General features: G+C 38.9%; 1 protein-coding gene and 1 non-coding gene across 4 annotated transcripts in view; one reads left to right on the top strand and one right to left on the bottom strand.

Annotated features, from left to right (window-relative positions):
- Positions 1-14,410, bottom strand: part of INPP5F (inositol polyphosphate-5-phosphatase F) — a 91,028-nt gene that overhangs the window by 45,573 nt on the left and 31,045 nt on the right. The gene's annotated exons all lie outside the window — the stretch shown is intronic.
- LOC136162078 (U6 spliceosomal RNA) lies at positions 5,596-5,701 on the top strand. Its single transcript, XR_010661928.1, has one exon. It is a non-coding gene; the product is annotated as a U6 spliceosomal RNA (small nuclear RNA).

Below are 14,410 nucleotides of genomic sequence, written 5' to 3'. Positions count from 1 at the left end.
AACAAGGAACAAAATTTATAAACAATAGTTCCCTTTTCAGAAGAGCCTCAATGTGTTCTGACTTAGAGGTCAGAACTCAGACTCAAATTTTAGCTCCACTATTTATCATGTACTTCAGCATAATACTTAACTGTTCCAATTCTTGGTTTCTCACCTGTAGAATGGGGGAAAATTGCCTATTTCAAAGAGTACCTAGGAGGATTAAATAATTTTTATACTCCATATTATTCAGAGTTAATGTTTACCAGGTAGCAAAACATACTGTAAAGCTATGGTAAATAAAACAATGTGGTGCTGGTACAGGAATGGACAAATGAGTACTAGAAAAGAACACAGAAGACAGACAGAAACTCACGTAAAAATGGGCATCTAAGTTAAAGATGATAAAGAGGCGGAAAGTATGGGATGTCAATAACTAGTGTTGAAATGCACACTGAAGTACCTGCAGACAAATGTATCTATCCGGAATCTGCTTTGAAATAATTTAGATGCTGGGAATGTGGGGATCATGAATAAAAACACCTTTTTGTAGTTGACTTGCAACCAGCTCTACAAATTGCACTGGGTTAATGTCTCATTAGTCTTTCACTATACAATTTCCTGCCTTGCTGTTTTCAGTCTCACACACTGATCAAAACAAAAAAACTAAAAGTAAGACAGACAAGAAAATTGATATACACTAGTTATAATCTAAGTAACTTGGGATGATGAAAATACACTGGAGTTACATAGCAGTGATGGTAGGATAATACAACCTTATGATGATACTAAAACCCAGTGAGTTGTGATGTTAAAAGAGTGAATTTTATGGAGTGTGAATTTTATCTTAATTTTAAAAAAAAGCTTCTAAAGAACAAAAAAAACTTGCTAGGAGTCTAACTTACTAGAACAGTGAATAAACTAAAAAGTATACTTTCTGCCAAACACAGAGATATAGGTACTTGATATAGTGTTTAAAGAAACAAGTAAAATTATCATAATGGAAAGAAAATGAAAAACTTGAATTGGACACTAAGATACTTCTAGGTTGATTCTAGAAAACAAAACAAAAAACCTCTTGGGAAATAACAGCAATCTGTATTCCTGTAATTATTTTGTCGTAGGTGAAACAAACACAACAGTAAACACACAGAAGCCTGAAAACCCAGCAAAAATGAGTATGTTAGTTACAGGGTGAAATGATCCAAATATATTTTCCCTAGTTTGAATTTTAAGCTAAGAAAAATGCAAAAGTATAGCATCACTATTGTTTAGCAGTCTCTATCCAGTCAAGCACAATTTTGTAATGAAGCATTTAAAAGCACCAAAGGAGGTTACTGCATTAATTTATATCACCTACCAGAAAAAGAAACTTAGCTTAATTAAAGCCACCACACTGAGATCTGGATATGTAGTATAACCAAGGGTCAGAGGTAATTTATTCTAGCAAGGTCTTTTGGTATAAAGATATTCCCTCAACTTTTAAAATATATTACAATGGGGAAAAAGGTCAATTATGTAACCCTAACTCCTTTCAAAAAAAAAAAAGACAAAAAATGTGACTTCCCCAGCCAGATAAGAAAACTAACTAGGAAGTGATTATCTTGAAAAGCATGACCAATTTGAACAAGTAAAACAATAGTTCTGGAAAATATTCAATTGCTTGCTCTATACAATAACTGACTCAGTTAAATTCGGGTAAGCAACCGCAGGAGAAAGATTTTTATTCAAAAAACTTTTTTTTCTAAACTAAAATTAGGGACTTCCCTCACAGCTGAGTTGGTAAATCAATTGCCTGCAACGCAGGAGACAGGTACAATTCCTGGGCCGGGAAGATCCCCTGGAGAAGGAAATGGCAACCCATTTCAGCATTCTTGTCTGGAGAATACCATGGACAGAGGAGCCTGGCAGGCTACAGTCCATAAGGTCGCAAGAGTCGGACACAACTTATTGACTAAACCACCACTGTGTGAAAATCTTTTCTCCCTACTCACAATCTCTAAGTACTGCATCTAATATTTCTCAACACGGCTATGAATTCTACTGACATGCATCAATAGAAAAGATAAGCATTTGATCCAACAATGCATGTCTAGCAATCCTTTATTTTTATTAATGTTAACCATACAGAAAATAAAGGAATACATTCCATGTGTTTAAAAATGTAAACAATACATATAAAATTAATATTCCCTTTCAAGACTATTTCCCATTCCACGGAAATTCTTTAAATCTAATCCTAACCCCATTTTATGAGTTCTCTCATATGAGAAGACTGGCAGAGAAAGGGAACAACTGGTTACCATTGCTGGTATTAGTCCTTTCACTCTTACTTGAGCTTAACAACGACTTTTTAAAAATATTTACTTATTTATGGTTGCATTGGATCTTAGTTGTGGTGTGTAGGCTCAGCAGTCTCAGCTCAAGGGCTCAGTCACCCCTCAGCATGTGGGGTACTAGTTCCCTGACCAAGGATCAAACCCACATCCCCTGCACTGGAAGATGGACTCAACCACTGAGGAAGTACCACCAATGCATAATTTAAACATGCATAATTTAGGGAATTTCCCAGCAGCCTAGAGGTTAAAACTCCAAGCTTCCATTACAAGGGCCATAGTTCAGTCCCTAGTCCAGGAAATAAAATCCCATGTTCTTTGAGAATGAGCCCCTAGCAGTTTTTTTTTTTTTAATGCACACAGCTTTATCTAGTCTTTTCAAAGCATTCAATTTAGCCTTCATAGAAACAGGAAGTCATTCCTTTTGTATTTACAGTTGATGGGTTTATTTAGTTATGTAATTACAGTATCAAGTAAAACAAGTATGAACAAGTGTGGAAATAAACACAACCCATGATCTACCAGAAGACAGAGGGCTTCCTACCCAGTCTCCACTAGCCATCACCATCCAACCATCTACCAATACATTCCGCAGAGGCAGAGAAAATGCTGGTTAATCTTAAGTGAGGTTCAATTAAAAGAGCTCCTACTGACAGAAATACATATGCAGTACATATTCTCTGTGCCAGACACTTGAAGTGAGTGAAGTATCTGTGTGAAAATAATTTTGATTTTGTTTTTTTTTTCTCCTTCTGGCTCACCTTTTTTCAAGACTGTTTTTCATTTGAACCGGTTCAGTGGGATTTTTAAGACTCAAAAATAACATTTCTTCAGTACTCAGCCTTCTTTATGGTTCAATGCTCATACCCACACACGACTACTGGAAAAAACCATAGCTTTGTCTATATGGACCTTTGTTAGCAAAGTGATGTATCTGCTTTTTAATACAGTGTCTAACTTTCCTTTCAAGGAACAAGAGTCTTTTAATTTCATGCTGCAGTCACCGTGGAGCCTGAGAAAATAAAATCTGTCACTGCTTCCAATTTTTCCCCTTCTGTTTGCTATAAAGTGATGGGACCAGATGCCATGACCTTAGTTTTTTTTAATGTTGAGTTTCAAGCCAGCTTATACACAACAGAATTTACAATTATATACACATGCCAAATTACTAACATTTATTTACTACATACTCCAAAGTCCTAACATAATATTCAATAACCAATATTTAAATTCTTGAAGAGCTTCTGCAGCTTATGCCTCTAGTAAGAGCTTAGAGTCCGCGTTCAAACCAGACGAATGAATCAGAGGATGGAAATGTGCTGCTTTGAAGGAAAAAGAGAATTAGGAAAGACAATTTTAGTTGGCTCACTTTTCCTTTCTTCTGTGTCAAGCTGACAATAAGAATACTTAGGTGTTTCTCTGCCATTTCAAGCTGACACTCTGAACTAATAAATTTAAGCCAAATGACTCACTGCTCCTTTTATACGTTAAGGCTTGCCGCTGCTGCTGCTGCTAAGTCGCTCAGTCATGTCCGACTCTTAGCGACCCCACGGACTGCAGCCTACCAGGCTCCCCCGTCCCTGGGATTTTCCAGGCAAGAGTCCTGGAGTGGGGTGCCACTGCCTTCTCCGACGTTAAGGCTTGGGTGCTTACAAATTTAACACTGCTTTATCTTTCTGGTGACTTGAACTCAGGCTGGCTTGGAAATGTATATCTGTTTATGCTTCTTGCCTTAAAGTCTGTTTTGATATTATGAGCACATCAGTTTTCAGTAGGTTAGCATTTGCTTGGTTTCTCTTTTTTCCATCCTTTTACTTTTGGCCATTCTCTATACATATACATATACCTAAGGTATTTGTCTTAAAAGTAGCTTGTAGATGAAATTTTATTTTTCCATTATGAAAAGCTTTGCTTTTTAACTACTAAGTCTATTCATGGGCTTCCCTGGTGGCTCAGTGGTAAAGAACCCAACTGCCAATGCAGGTGTATTCTTGCCTGGGAAATCCCATGGACAGAGGAGCTTGGCAGGCAACACTCCATGGGATCACAAAGAGTCAGACTTGACTTAGTGACTAAACGAGTCCATTTATATGTAATGTTACTGTTGAAATATTTAAGAATCATTCTACCATCTTACCATTTCTTCATCTGTTCTATATACTTTTTTCCCTTGTTTTCTTGTGGATTGAGTGTTAAAATTATTATTCCATTTCCTCCCTTTATTAACTTTTTACAATCTTTTATTATTCTATTAGTGATTATACTGTAGGGTCTGATAACATGAGCCCTAACTTACAAAAGCCTAATGTAAAGAAGTACTTTTGCCAGTTCCTGGACAGGGAAAGGCCCTGAGAACATCAGTCTTTTTTAGCTTACCATAGTTACTATTATTGCTGTGTGCTTTCATTCTGTGTTCATTTCAAACCTCATATAAAGCTAACTTTGTTTAAATTTACCAACATTTACTCTTTCCATTGCTTTATGTTCCTTCCAACATTTCCGCACTCTTATCTGGAATCATTTTCCTTTTACCTGAAGAACCCCTTATTTATTTTAGTGCAGATACTGGTGACGACAAATTCAGCTTGTTTGGCTCAAAATGTCTTTTTTTCCTTAGTTTTTGAAGGTACAAAATTCTAGACAGGCACTTTGAAGGTATCATTCCACTGTCTTCCGGCTTCCACTATTCCTACCAAAGTTTTACTGAATGCCCTTGAATTTAACTTTTCTGTAGCTTTTCTTTGGCTGCTTTAGGATGTTTTCTTTGACTTCAGCTTTTATCAGTTTTACTATGAGATGCTCAAGTGTGGTTTTCTTCATATTTTTTCTCTCGCAGTTCAAAGTATTTCTTGATATTGTGACTGTCAGAAACAATCTCTGACTAGTTTCTCTTGATTTCATTTTTTAAAATGTGTGAAGTATCTTTAAATGATCTGTTATATAGCACAGTAATACAGTATGCATTCTAAGAGAATCTAATCATTGGGTAATATCTTAATGGCTTTGTTGTTGTTGTTTAGTCACTAAGTCATTTCCGGCTCTTGTGACCTCATGGACTGGAGCCTGCCAGGCTCTTCTGTCTACGGGATTTCCCAGGCAAGAAAACAAGAGTGGATTGCCATCTTATCTGCAGGGGATATTCCTGACCCAGGGGTTGAACCTGCATCTCCTGCACTGGCAGGTCGATTCTTTACTACTGAGCCACAATAGCTTATCTCAAGATAAATTATGTTCCAATTTGAAGGATCCTGCCTTTTTTTTTTTTTAAATAAATCTTTGGGTGCTCACTTTGGCAGCACATATACTAAAATTGGAACGATACAGAGAAGATTAGTATGGTCCCTGCACAGGATGACACACAAATTCATGAAGTGTTCCATATTTTCAGAAGACAAGTAATTGCATATTGGTTAATAAAGATATGAGATAACATTTTAAAAAATAAATAAATAAATTTTTGGTAGGAATTTAAATTCAGTCCACTGTGTGCATAAAACCTATTGATACCTATTGCATAAGCTATTAATTGGCCATTTAGTACTTTTAAATGAATATAAGCATAAGCCTATAGATTTTATGTAACTTTATGCTTAGATGGCAAAGAATCTGCCTGCAATGCAGGAGACCTGGGTTCAATTCCTGCATCAGGAAGATCCCTTAGAGAAGGGAATGGCTATCCACTCTATTCTTGCCTGGAGAATTCCATGGACAGAGGAGCCTGGCAGGCTACAATCCATTGGGTCACAAAGAGTCGGACATGACTGAGCAACTAAACTGCATGAATTTAAATTTCTACTAAAAGATATGGATTCACAGTATGTTTAACATAATTTTCTGCTTTCTATTTAAGGCCATTTCTATTTGTTTAAAACTACAACAAGAAAAATACTTTTCCTAATAGAAACAGAAATAAAGTAGTATATTCCTTTGAATATATTTCAAGGAGCATCATACACCATTGTACATCAAGTAAGTAGAAATACAAAAAATACTACCACACAACAATGCTGTTTTTTTCCACTGTCAGATATCTGTAGTTAAAAGTACATCATATTGGGCTTCTAATATTCTCAGTGACCAAAGAGCCAATCATTAATTTGTTCATCTTCCAAACATAGTAGCTACTCAGTGTTTTTTGATTGATTGCTCTATTGCCTACTAAAGTGTCCTAAGTCTGCGCATACAGAAAACCGAAAGTGATTCATACGGAGAGTGTCTGGGACATGAGGTACGTTTATTAGCATCCATTTCAAAGGTACCAAATGGTGCAATCAGAAGCATATTCAGCTTAACCTACGAATTCAAACTCAGCCTAATAACAAAATCCCTAAAAATGACCTGCCATAAAATTAATCTATTATAATCTATAAAAATATAAAGGCTTTTCTATCTATAACAGTCCTAGAAAACTAAAAACATCTAAGTATCAATGGGCAAAATGAGTTTCTATTACAAGAGTACATTTTCCACATAACTGTGTCTTTCTCTTGTTAAAGTGCAAAGTAAGATGTTTCCTTACATGTTTATTTAAAATGTTAATCTATTACATACTTTCCTACCTATTAAACCCCAGCATACTAAATATAATTGGGGTTATTTATGGTGAAGGTTTATCATCATGAAGCTAAACTACTGTTTTGAGGAGTGACAAGTATGCTGTGAGGTCGGAGGTTACAGGCCTCTCTGCTTGAGGGAACACAAGCCCACAGGCTGTAGCAAACCTGAGAGCCAAGTCAAAGTCAATTAGATGAATAACCTTCATTTTCTGCCCTGGATGGTTGATACTGGTCACATCTAAGTAAGTGAATCTTTTTTTTTTTTTAATCAAAAATATTCTTTTTAAAACACAATTAGACCTGGTAATAATTTGACTGTAATCAGTTCAAAATGTTGAGGAAGATAAAATGTTCAATAAGACAAAAATCTTAATACGAATATAAAGGAGGAAATAATATAAATATAGGAAACACCTCTCTAGGTGGCCCATACATACACTAAGTCACTGTTACCTTTAAAAGGTTCTTCTCTTTATGGAGTTAAAAACTTTTAATATCACTGCCATAGAAATCACTGAGAAAACAACTGGAGTTTAAGAACAAATTCCTTTATAACTGGACAGCAGAATGACAGTGAAACAGAAGAGGCAAGCTGGCCTACCTCTAACGTTATCTCTCTGCCTGAGGATATAAAAATCTGTCAGTTACAGATATGCTCTGAACTAAGCAGCAAGCTTGTCTGATGCCCTTGGGAAAGCTCAGAGCTGTGGGTCACCTTCCTGTGTCTCATTCAAGCACTGCTCCTACCAGGGAGGTGGAACCATCCACATGAAGGAGACTGGAGCGCAGATCAGGGACAAGGGGGGTTGATGGGAAATTCTGAAGCATAAAGTAATGGAGCAGACAGAGCAGAGCAAAGAGACGAGGGAAGGGGTATTCAGCACCTCAGTACCTGAGGGGAGAGTAGAAGGAAGACAGAAGCAAAAAAGAGCAACCAGAAGATGCCAAAGAAAGGAGCCCCTCACCGCTTAGCCCACCTGCTTCCAAGACCCAAAGCTATTAACTGAATAGATCAGTTATAACTACAGAGGAAGAATCTTTTAAGGTCACAACATGAATCTTACCTCCAAAATTCATGAGTTCTGAGACCCTCATGAATCAAAGTCGCTCAGTTGTGTCCGACTGTTTGTAACCCTATGGACTATACAGTCCATGGAATTCTCCAGGCCAGAATACTGGAGTGGGTAGCCTTTCCCTTCTCCAGGGGATCTTCCCAACCCAGGGATCAAACCCAGGTCTTCTGCATTGCAGGCGGATTCTTTACCAGCTGAGCCACAGGGGAAGCCATGAATGAAAAACTGAATATAAAATGACTTTTTAAATTTCATTTTAGATTATCCTGAAATGTTACATGACAAATAATACTGTTTCTTTAAGATTCTTCCCTCAAAGTAACTTTAGAACTGAAAAAAGTCACCTTTAAGTTACCAAAAGGTAGATTAATTATTAAAATCAGAAAAAACCAGAAGTAATGACAAAAGGATACAAAACAACTATTCTCTGACTTAAATATTTTCAATGGCTTTATTAAGATATAATTTATATACCATAAGATTCACTGATTTTAAGTATAAACAAGCCAATGATTTTAATGAATTTATAGTTGTGCAACCATTATCACAATCCTTACATGTTTCTATAATATGAGTCATCAGTAGACAATAAAACAATCTTCTCCCACAATGCAACTGTACACAATGAAACTCGTATTTAAACAGAAGTACCATCTAAAGGCCGTGCCCAAGAAGCAGGCCTTAAGCAGGGACCCTGCCAGGCTTCTCTTGCCTTTTCTCTAGTGCCCCTGAGGAGTGGGCCTTTCTACTGGCTTTTTAGGAAAGTACAAAAGCAATGCTGGTGACATTCCATTCATTCACACTGTAGGTATAAACATATTTCATATCACTGAGTGTCACAGCAAAGTCTCCATAGATAGCAAGGGACCAAACTCAAACTTTTAAAATCATATACATAATACATTGTACCATTTTAAGGATCTCGATGTCCTCACCACTTTAAAAGTGGAAGAGCAGATGGTGATACTATTTTACTGAATGGGAGAGACTTGAGTGAATTGTGTCTGTAGCTGTTCAATACTAGGAGTAGTAATTCTCTTAATTACTAAACGAAGAGCCTCTATGGCTAAATAAATCAGTATTCCTGACAATTCTCTCTTCAAACTAGTTCTGAATATACTGTGGATATATTTGCATTTTACAGTCAGATATTTCACACCCTAACAAGCTTATCTTTGTGGAGCTAATGATAAAAAATCCATCTGCCAATGCAGGAGACCTAAGAGACACAGGTTTGATCCCTGGGTCGGGATGATCCCTTTGGGGAGGAGATGGCAACCCACTCCGGTATTCTTGCCTGGAGTGTACCATGAACAGAGGAGCCTAGAGGGTTCCAGTCCATGGGGTCACAAAGAGTTGGACACGACTAAAGCAAATTAGCACCCATACATGGACAGTCTTCAGGACACATACCCACAGGGGATACATTCAAGGACTCTCAGCAGACGCCTGAAACTGCAGACAGAACCAAATCTTATATACACATTCTTTTGAACATTAAGGTCATTACTAAGTAAAATAAGTGTTACGTGAACACAGCACTATGATACCAACAGCCAATCTGATAACTCAACCAATTATATGACTAAATGGGCTGGAAACATACTGGGTGGATACGCTGGACAAAGGGATGACTCATGCCCCAGGTCGGAAGGCACAGAGATCTCATCGCACCACTCAGGACACCATGCAATTTACAACTTGTGAATTACTTCTGAAATTTTCCATTTAATATTTTTGGACCATGGCTGACCACAGATAACTGAAACTTCACAAAGGGAAACTAGGGACTGGGGTGGGGCAGGGGGAGGACTACTGTAGATTTTAAAGAGCTTTTTAAATCTACAAGCAATAAATGCTGGAGAGGGTGTGGAGAAAAGGGAACCCTCTTACACTGTTGGTGGGAATGCAAACTAGTACAGCCACTATGGAGAACAGTGTGGAGATTCCTTAAAAAACTGGAAATAGAACTGCCATATGACCCAGCAATCCCACTGCTGGGCATACACACTGAGGAAACCAGAATTGAAAGAGACACGTGTACCCCAATGTTCACTGCATGTTATAATAGCCAGGACATGGAAGCAACCTAGATGTCCATCAGCAGATAAATGGATAAGAAAGCTGTAGTACATATACACAATGGAATATTACTCAGCCATTAAGAAGAATACATTTGAATCAGTTCTAATGAGGTGGATGAAACTGGAGTCTATTACACAGAGTGAAGTAAGCCAGAAAGAAAAATACCAATACAGTATACTAATGCATATATATGGAATTTAGAAAGATGGTAACAATAACTCTGTATGTGAGACAGCAAAAGGGACACAGATGTATTAAACAGTCTTTTGGACTCTGTGGGAGAGGGCGAGAGCAGGATGATATGGGAGAATGGCACTGAGACATGTAAATTATCATATGTGAAATGAATCACCAGTCCAGGTTTGATGCATGAGACAGGGTGCTCAGGGCTGGTGCACTGGGATGACCCAGAGAGATGGGATTGGGAGGGAGGTGGGAGCGGGATTCAGGATGGGGAACACACGTATACCCATGGCAGATTCAAGTCAATGTATGGCAAAACCAATACAATATTGTAAAGTAAAATAAATAAATTAATTAATTAAAAAGAAAAACACCAGAGCTTTTGTAATACATTTAAAACCTCCAGCCTTAAGCCATCTTGGGGTCTTCCCAGGTGTTGCTAGTGTAGGATACATAAGAGAGGTGGGTTCAATCTCTGGGTTTGGAAAACCCCTTGGAGAAGGGCATAGAAACCCAGTCCAGTATTCTTGCCTGGAGAATCCCATGGACAGAGGGGTCTGGCAGGCTACACTCCATAGGGTTACACAGAGTCAGACACAACTGAAGCGACTTAGCACGTTAGCCATCTTTCCAAGGTTATCTGTGTGATGATATACTATCTCCTCGATGGAGGACATTCCTACGGAGGTGATGTCTGAGTTGAAGTCAAAACTATTTCAGTAGGATAATTTGGACACGGTCAGGGTGGGGAAAGTGAGAGGGGAGCAGTTGTTGGCAGAGTGAGCCACGTGCAAAAAGATCCCTATGACTGAGAAAACGCATTTCAGGCCTCAATTGAGACATCACTTCCTCAGGGATGCCTTCCATCCAGGAACCCCATCCCCACCAGTCACACCCCTCTGCTATGTGCTTCACAATATCCCACATTTGTCTTCTTCAGAAGCTTAAGTTTAATGATAAAACTCTGATCGGGCAATTAATGTCTAGCTCTTGAATTTGACTGTATGCTCCTGGAAGCTTTGCATTTTGCTCACCCTGTAGCCCCCAGCATACAACAGGCACTCTATAAATATCTGTTAAATAATTATGTGCTGAATATTTTTGAATAGCCACTGAACAGGAGGATACAGCAGTGAGCACAACAAATAGCCCCTGTCTTGGAGCTTATCCTCTAGAGAGGGAAGAAGAATACAAACAGAAAAGAAGAAAACAAAAAATTAACGTGTCATTACAACTGTGGTAAGATCTGACCATCATTCGAACTTCCTCCTGGACACTACAAGGAATAGAAGACAATGATTTTTCATGGAGCTTTACTTTTCCTTCATCTATTTAGCACATTACATGTTTCTTCGACTTTCTGTTCCTCATCCTAATAAATCCCAATCGATCAAAGCAGAGTCAGACACCTTCAGGCTGTCAAAGATAGACTCACTAGACCCTGGCTGAAAATCTACCTGTCTGTAAATGTCTGGGAGAAGAGACCTTCCAAACTGAAGAAAGGCCAATAATTCTAAATAGTTTGTTTTCTAGGCACCAGGGTTAATAGAACAATTTGAGGGGCAGAGCTTGCTATAAAAGGAAGGGCAATTATCAGCAAAGGATTCCACAACCAAATAATACTTCTCAATTCTTTTCTACCACACATTTTTCTAAATGGGCACACAGCTTATAAAATACAACCTTCACTGATGCTACTAATATTTCACTTCTAAAAATATTGCTTTTATAATCCCCACCATGTCGTCTTTAGGTGACATGTTAGTATCATTAAAGTTTCAGTAAACATTAGTGTTACTGGAGAAAACAGTCTAAGTTTAACATTTATTCAAAATTATACACTCAGAACATAAGTGTTCTCTAGTTATGTCTTACCTTTAAAACTAAGGAAAAAATAATAATAGCTAGCATCTACTGAATGCCTACTATTATCAGAAGCCATGCTAAGCACTTAACGAGAGTTTTATTAACTTACGATAACCATATCTAGGTGGTGTCATCACCCAGCAACTGAGGCTTGGATGAATAACCTGATCCAAGGCAATCATGTGACCTCAAGGTTAGTCCAGTGCTGGGGCCAGTGCCTACCCAGTGATATTTGGGGAATGGCCTATTCCACTGTAAAATAAAAGGGCAGATGCAAAGGTGAGAATTCTCTTGGACACGCTTTTGTAGTGAGCATTCCAGAGGATGTTAGGTTCTTATTATGGATTGAATTAAGTCCCCTTAAAATTCATTGTGTTAGAATCCTAAGCCCCAGTGCTTCAGAATGTGAAACTGTTTTAAAGACTGGGATCTTTAAAGTTGTAATTAAGTTAAATGAGGTCATTAGGGTACGCTCTAATCCCTAATGACCAGTGTCCTTATAAGAGGAAATCTGGAGACAAACACAGAGAAAATTAATGTGAAAATGATGTGAAGACACAAGGAGAAGATAGCCATCTACAAGCCCACAAGAGAGGCCTCAGAAGAAACCAACCCTGATGACACCTTGATCTTAAGACTTTAAGCCTCCAGAACAACAAGAAAATAAATTTGTTTAAGCCCCCAAGTCTGAGGAACTTTGCTGCGGCAGCCTAGCAAACTAATGCCGTTCCGAAGTCACGACTGCTTGATGACAGTCACAGCTCACCCACGCCGCTTTTATACTGTCAATGACAACTGTTCAAGCACACTCCTGCTCCCATCTCACCAGGCAAGAACAAAAACTCGTGCATTAATATGGAGAGAATAAGTAGGAGGGAGAAGGGAGGGAGAAAGAGCTTAAGCACAGACATTTTCTTCCCCTCATCTCCTACCCCCAGAAGGTAAGATGCTCCCGTGGGAAAGTGCACTTAAGAGTGATTATTTCAGTTCTAACACAGATCAGGAGCACACTGCCCAGTGGGCAAGTTGATAGTGTGGTCAAAGCAAGAGCTTAGGTGGGACACAGGGTGGGGAGGAAAGAAGGCATGCCCAGGACAGAGGATGAAGAAAGAGAAGGCGGCAGGATCAAGATGGATGCGCAGAGCATGGGAGCCGGGGGTGGAGTGGTACCCAGGGTGCGGCTGGAGTTCTCTGGGTGAGGGAAAGAGCATCAGGGGGCCCAGAAAAGAGATTTTCCTTTGTTTTTTCCCCTGTATCCTTTCTTAACAGACAAACCTTAGAAGTGATGCGGCAAGAGGGGGTGGGGCGGGGGGGTGGGGAGTACAGAGATTAGGAGCATGAAAAACTTCCCCAGCCCCATTTACTTCTTTTTAATATTTTCTTTATTATTTTCTCTCGTTGACTCTATTCCCTCACTTTTCCCTCTTCCAAAATGTCCTACATGACAGGTATCTACCAACTTCTTTTTGGTCCAAAGAAAGGCATGAGGTACAAGGAGGGAAAGTGCATGTAAACAGGGGCTGACCACAAAAGACCATAGGAAATGCTCCCACCCTCCTAACGACCATAATTTCACTGCATCAAACTCACCAACCAGTAGCATATTTGTACATTGCTTTCGGAAATGACTTTGAGTTTGTTTGCCAAGTTCAAACCCTCCTGCTTTGACTGACTGTCCTGCTCAGAGTAGTGGGCGTGTTCGAACTTGTGCCCAGGGGAGGCCCCTGACTCAGACTGAGCCAGAAAGGGCCTCCTCCCTCCCTAGGGTCTTAACTAGAGAACCAGTCAATCTCCAGAAGTTATAGGGTACATCAGATGCTGGTTGGCTTGAGGGCTAAGGTCGGTCTGAGTACCACATAAAGACAGAAATTTCATCCCACACACACACAGAAAGCCAAAAGAAGAGAAGACTGTATAAGAGATGTACAGGGAAAAGTGACGGTCAGAGACTATCTGCCACAAAATGTAATCTCAGATCCTGAACAAATCAAGTTTTGTTCCCTTGAATTCTAATAAAAACTTGTTTGCATAAACTGATAAGTTTGTATTTGCAACCAAAAGAACTGATAAAATAGTGATAATTTACTAAGCACCTTTAGGTATATTACCACACATGAAACCCACAATACCCTCAGGAAAAAAAGTGAGCAGTTATTTTTACTCTTGTTTTATAGTTTACTTCCCTGGTGGCTCAGACGGTAAAGCATCTGCCTACAATGCAGGAGACCCAGGTTCAATCCCTGCATTGGGAAGATCCTCTGGAGAAAGAAATGGAAACCCACTCCAGTACTCTTGCCTGGAAAATCCCATGGACAGAGGAGCCTGGTAGGCT

Source organism: Muntiacus reevesi, chromosome 2 (assembly GCF_963930625.1).
Source record: "Muntiacus reevesi chromosome 2, mMunRee1.1, whole genome shotgun sequence".
Taxonomy (NCBI): Eukaryota; Metazoa; Chordata; class Mammalia; order Artiodactyla; family Cervidae; genus Muntiacus; species Muntiacus reevesi.
Note: the sequence above shows the minus strand (reverse complement) of the source record. Positions and strands in the feature narration are given on the sequence as shown.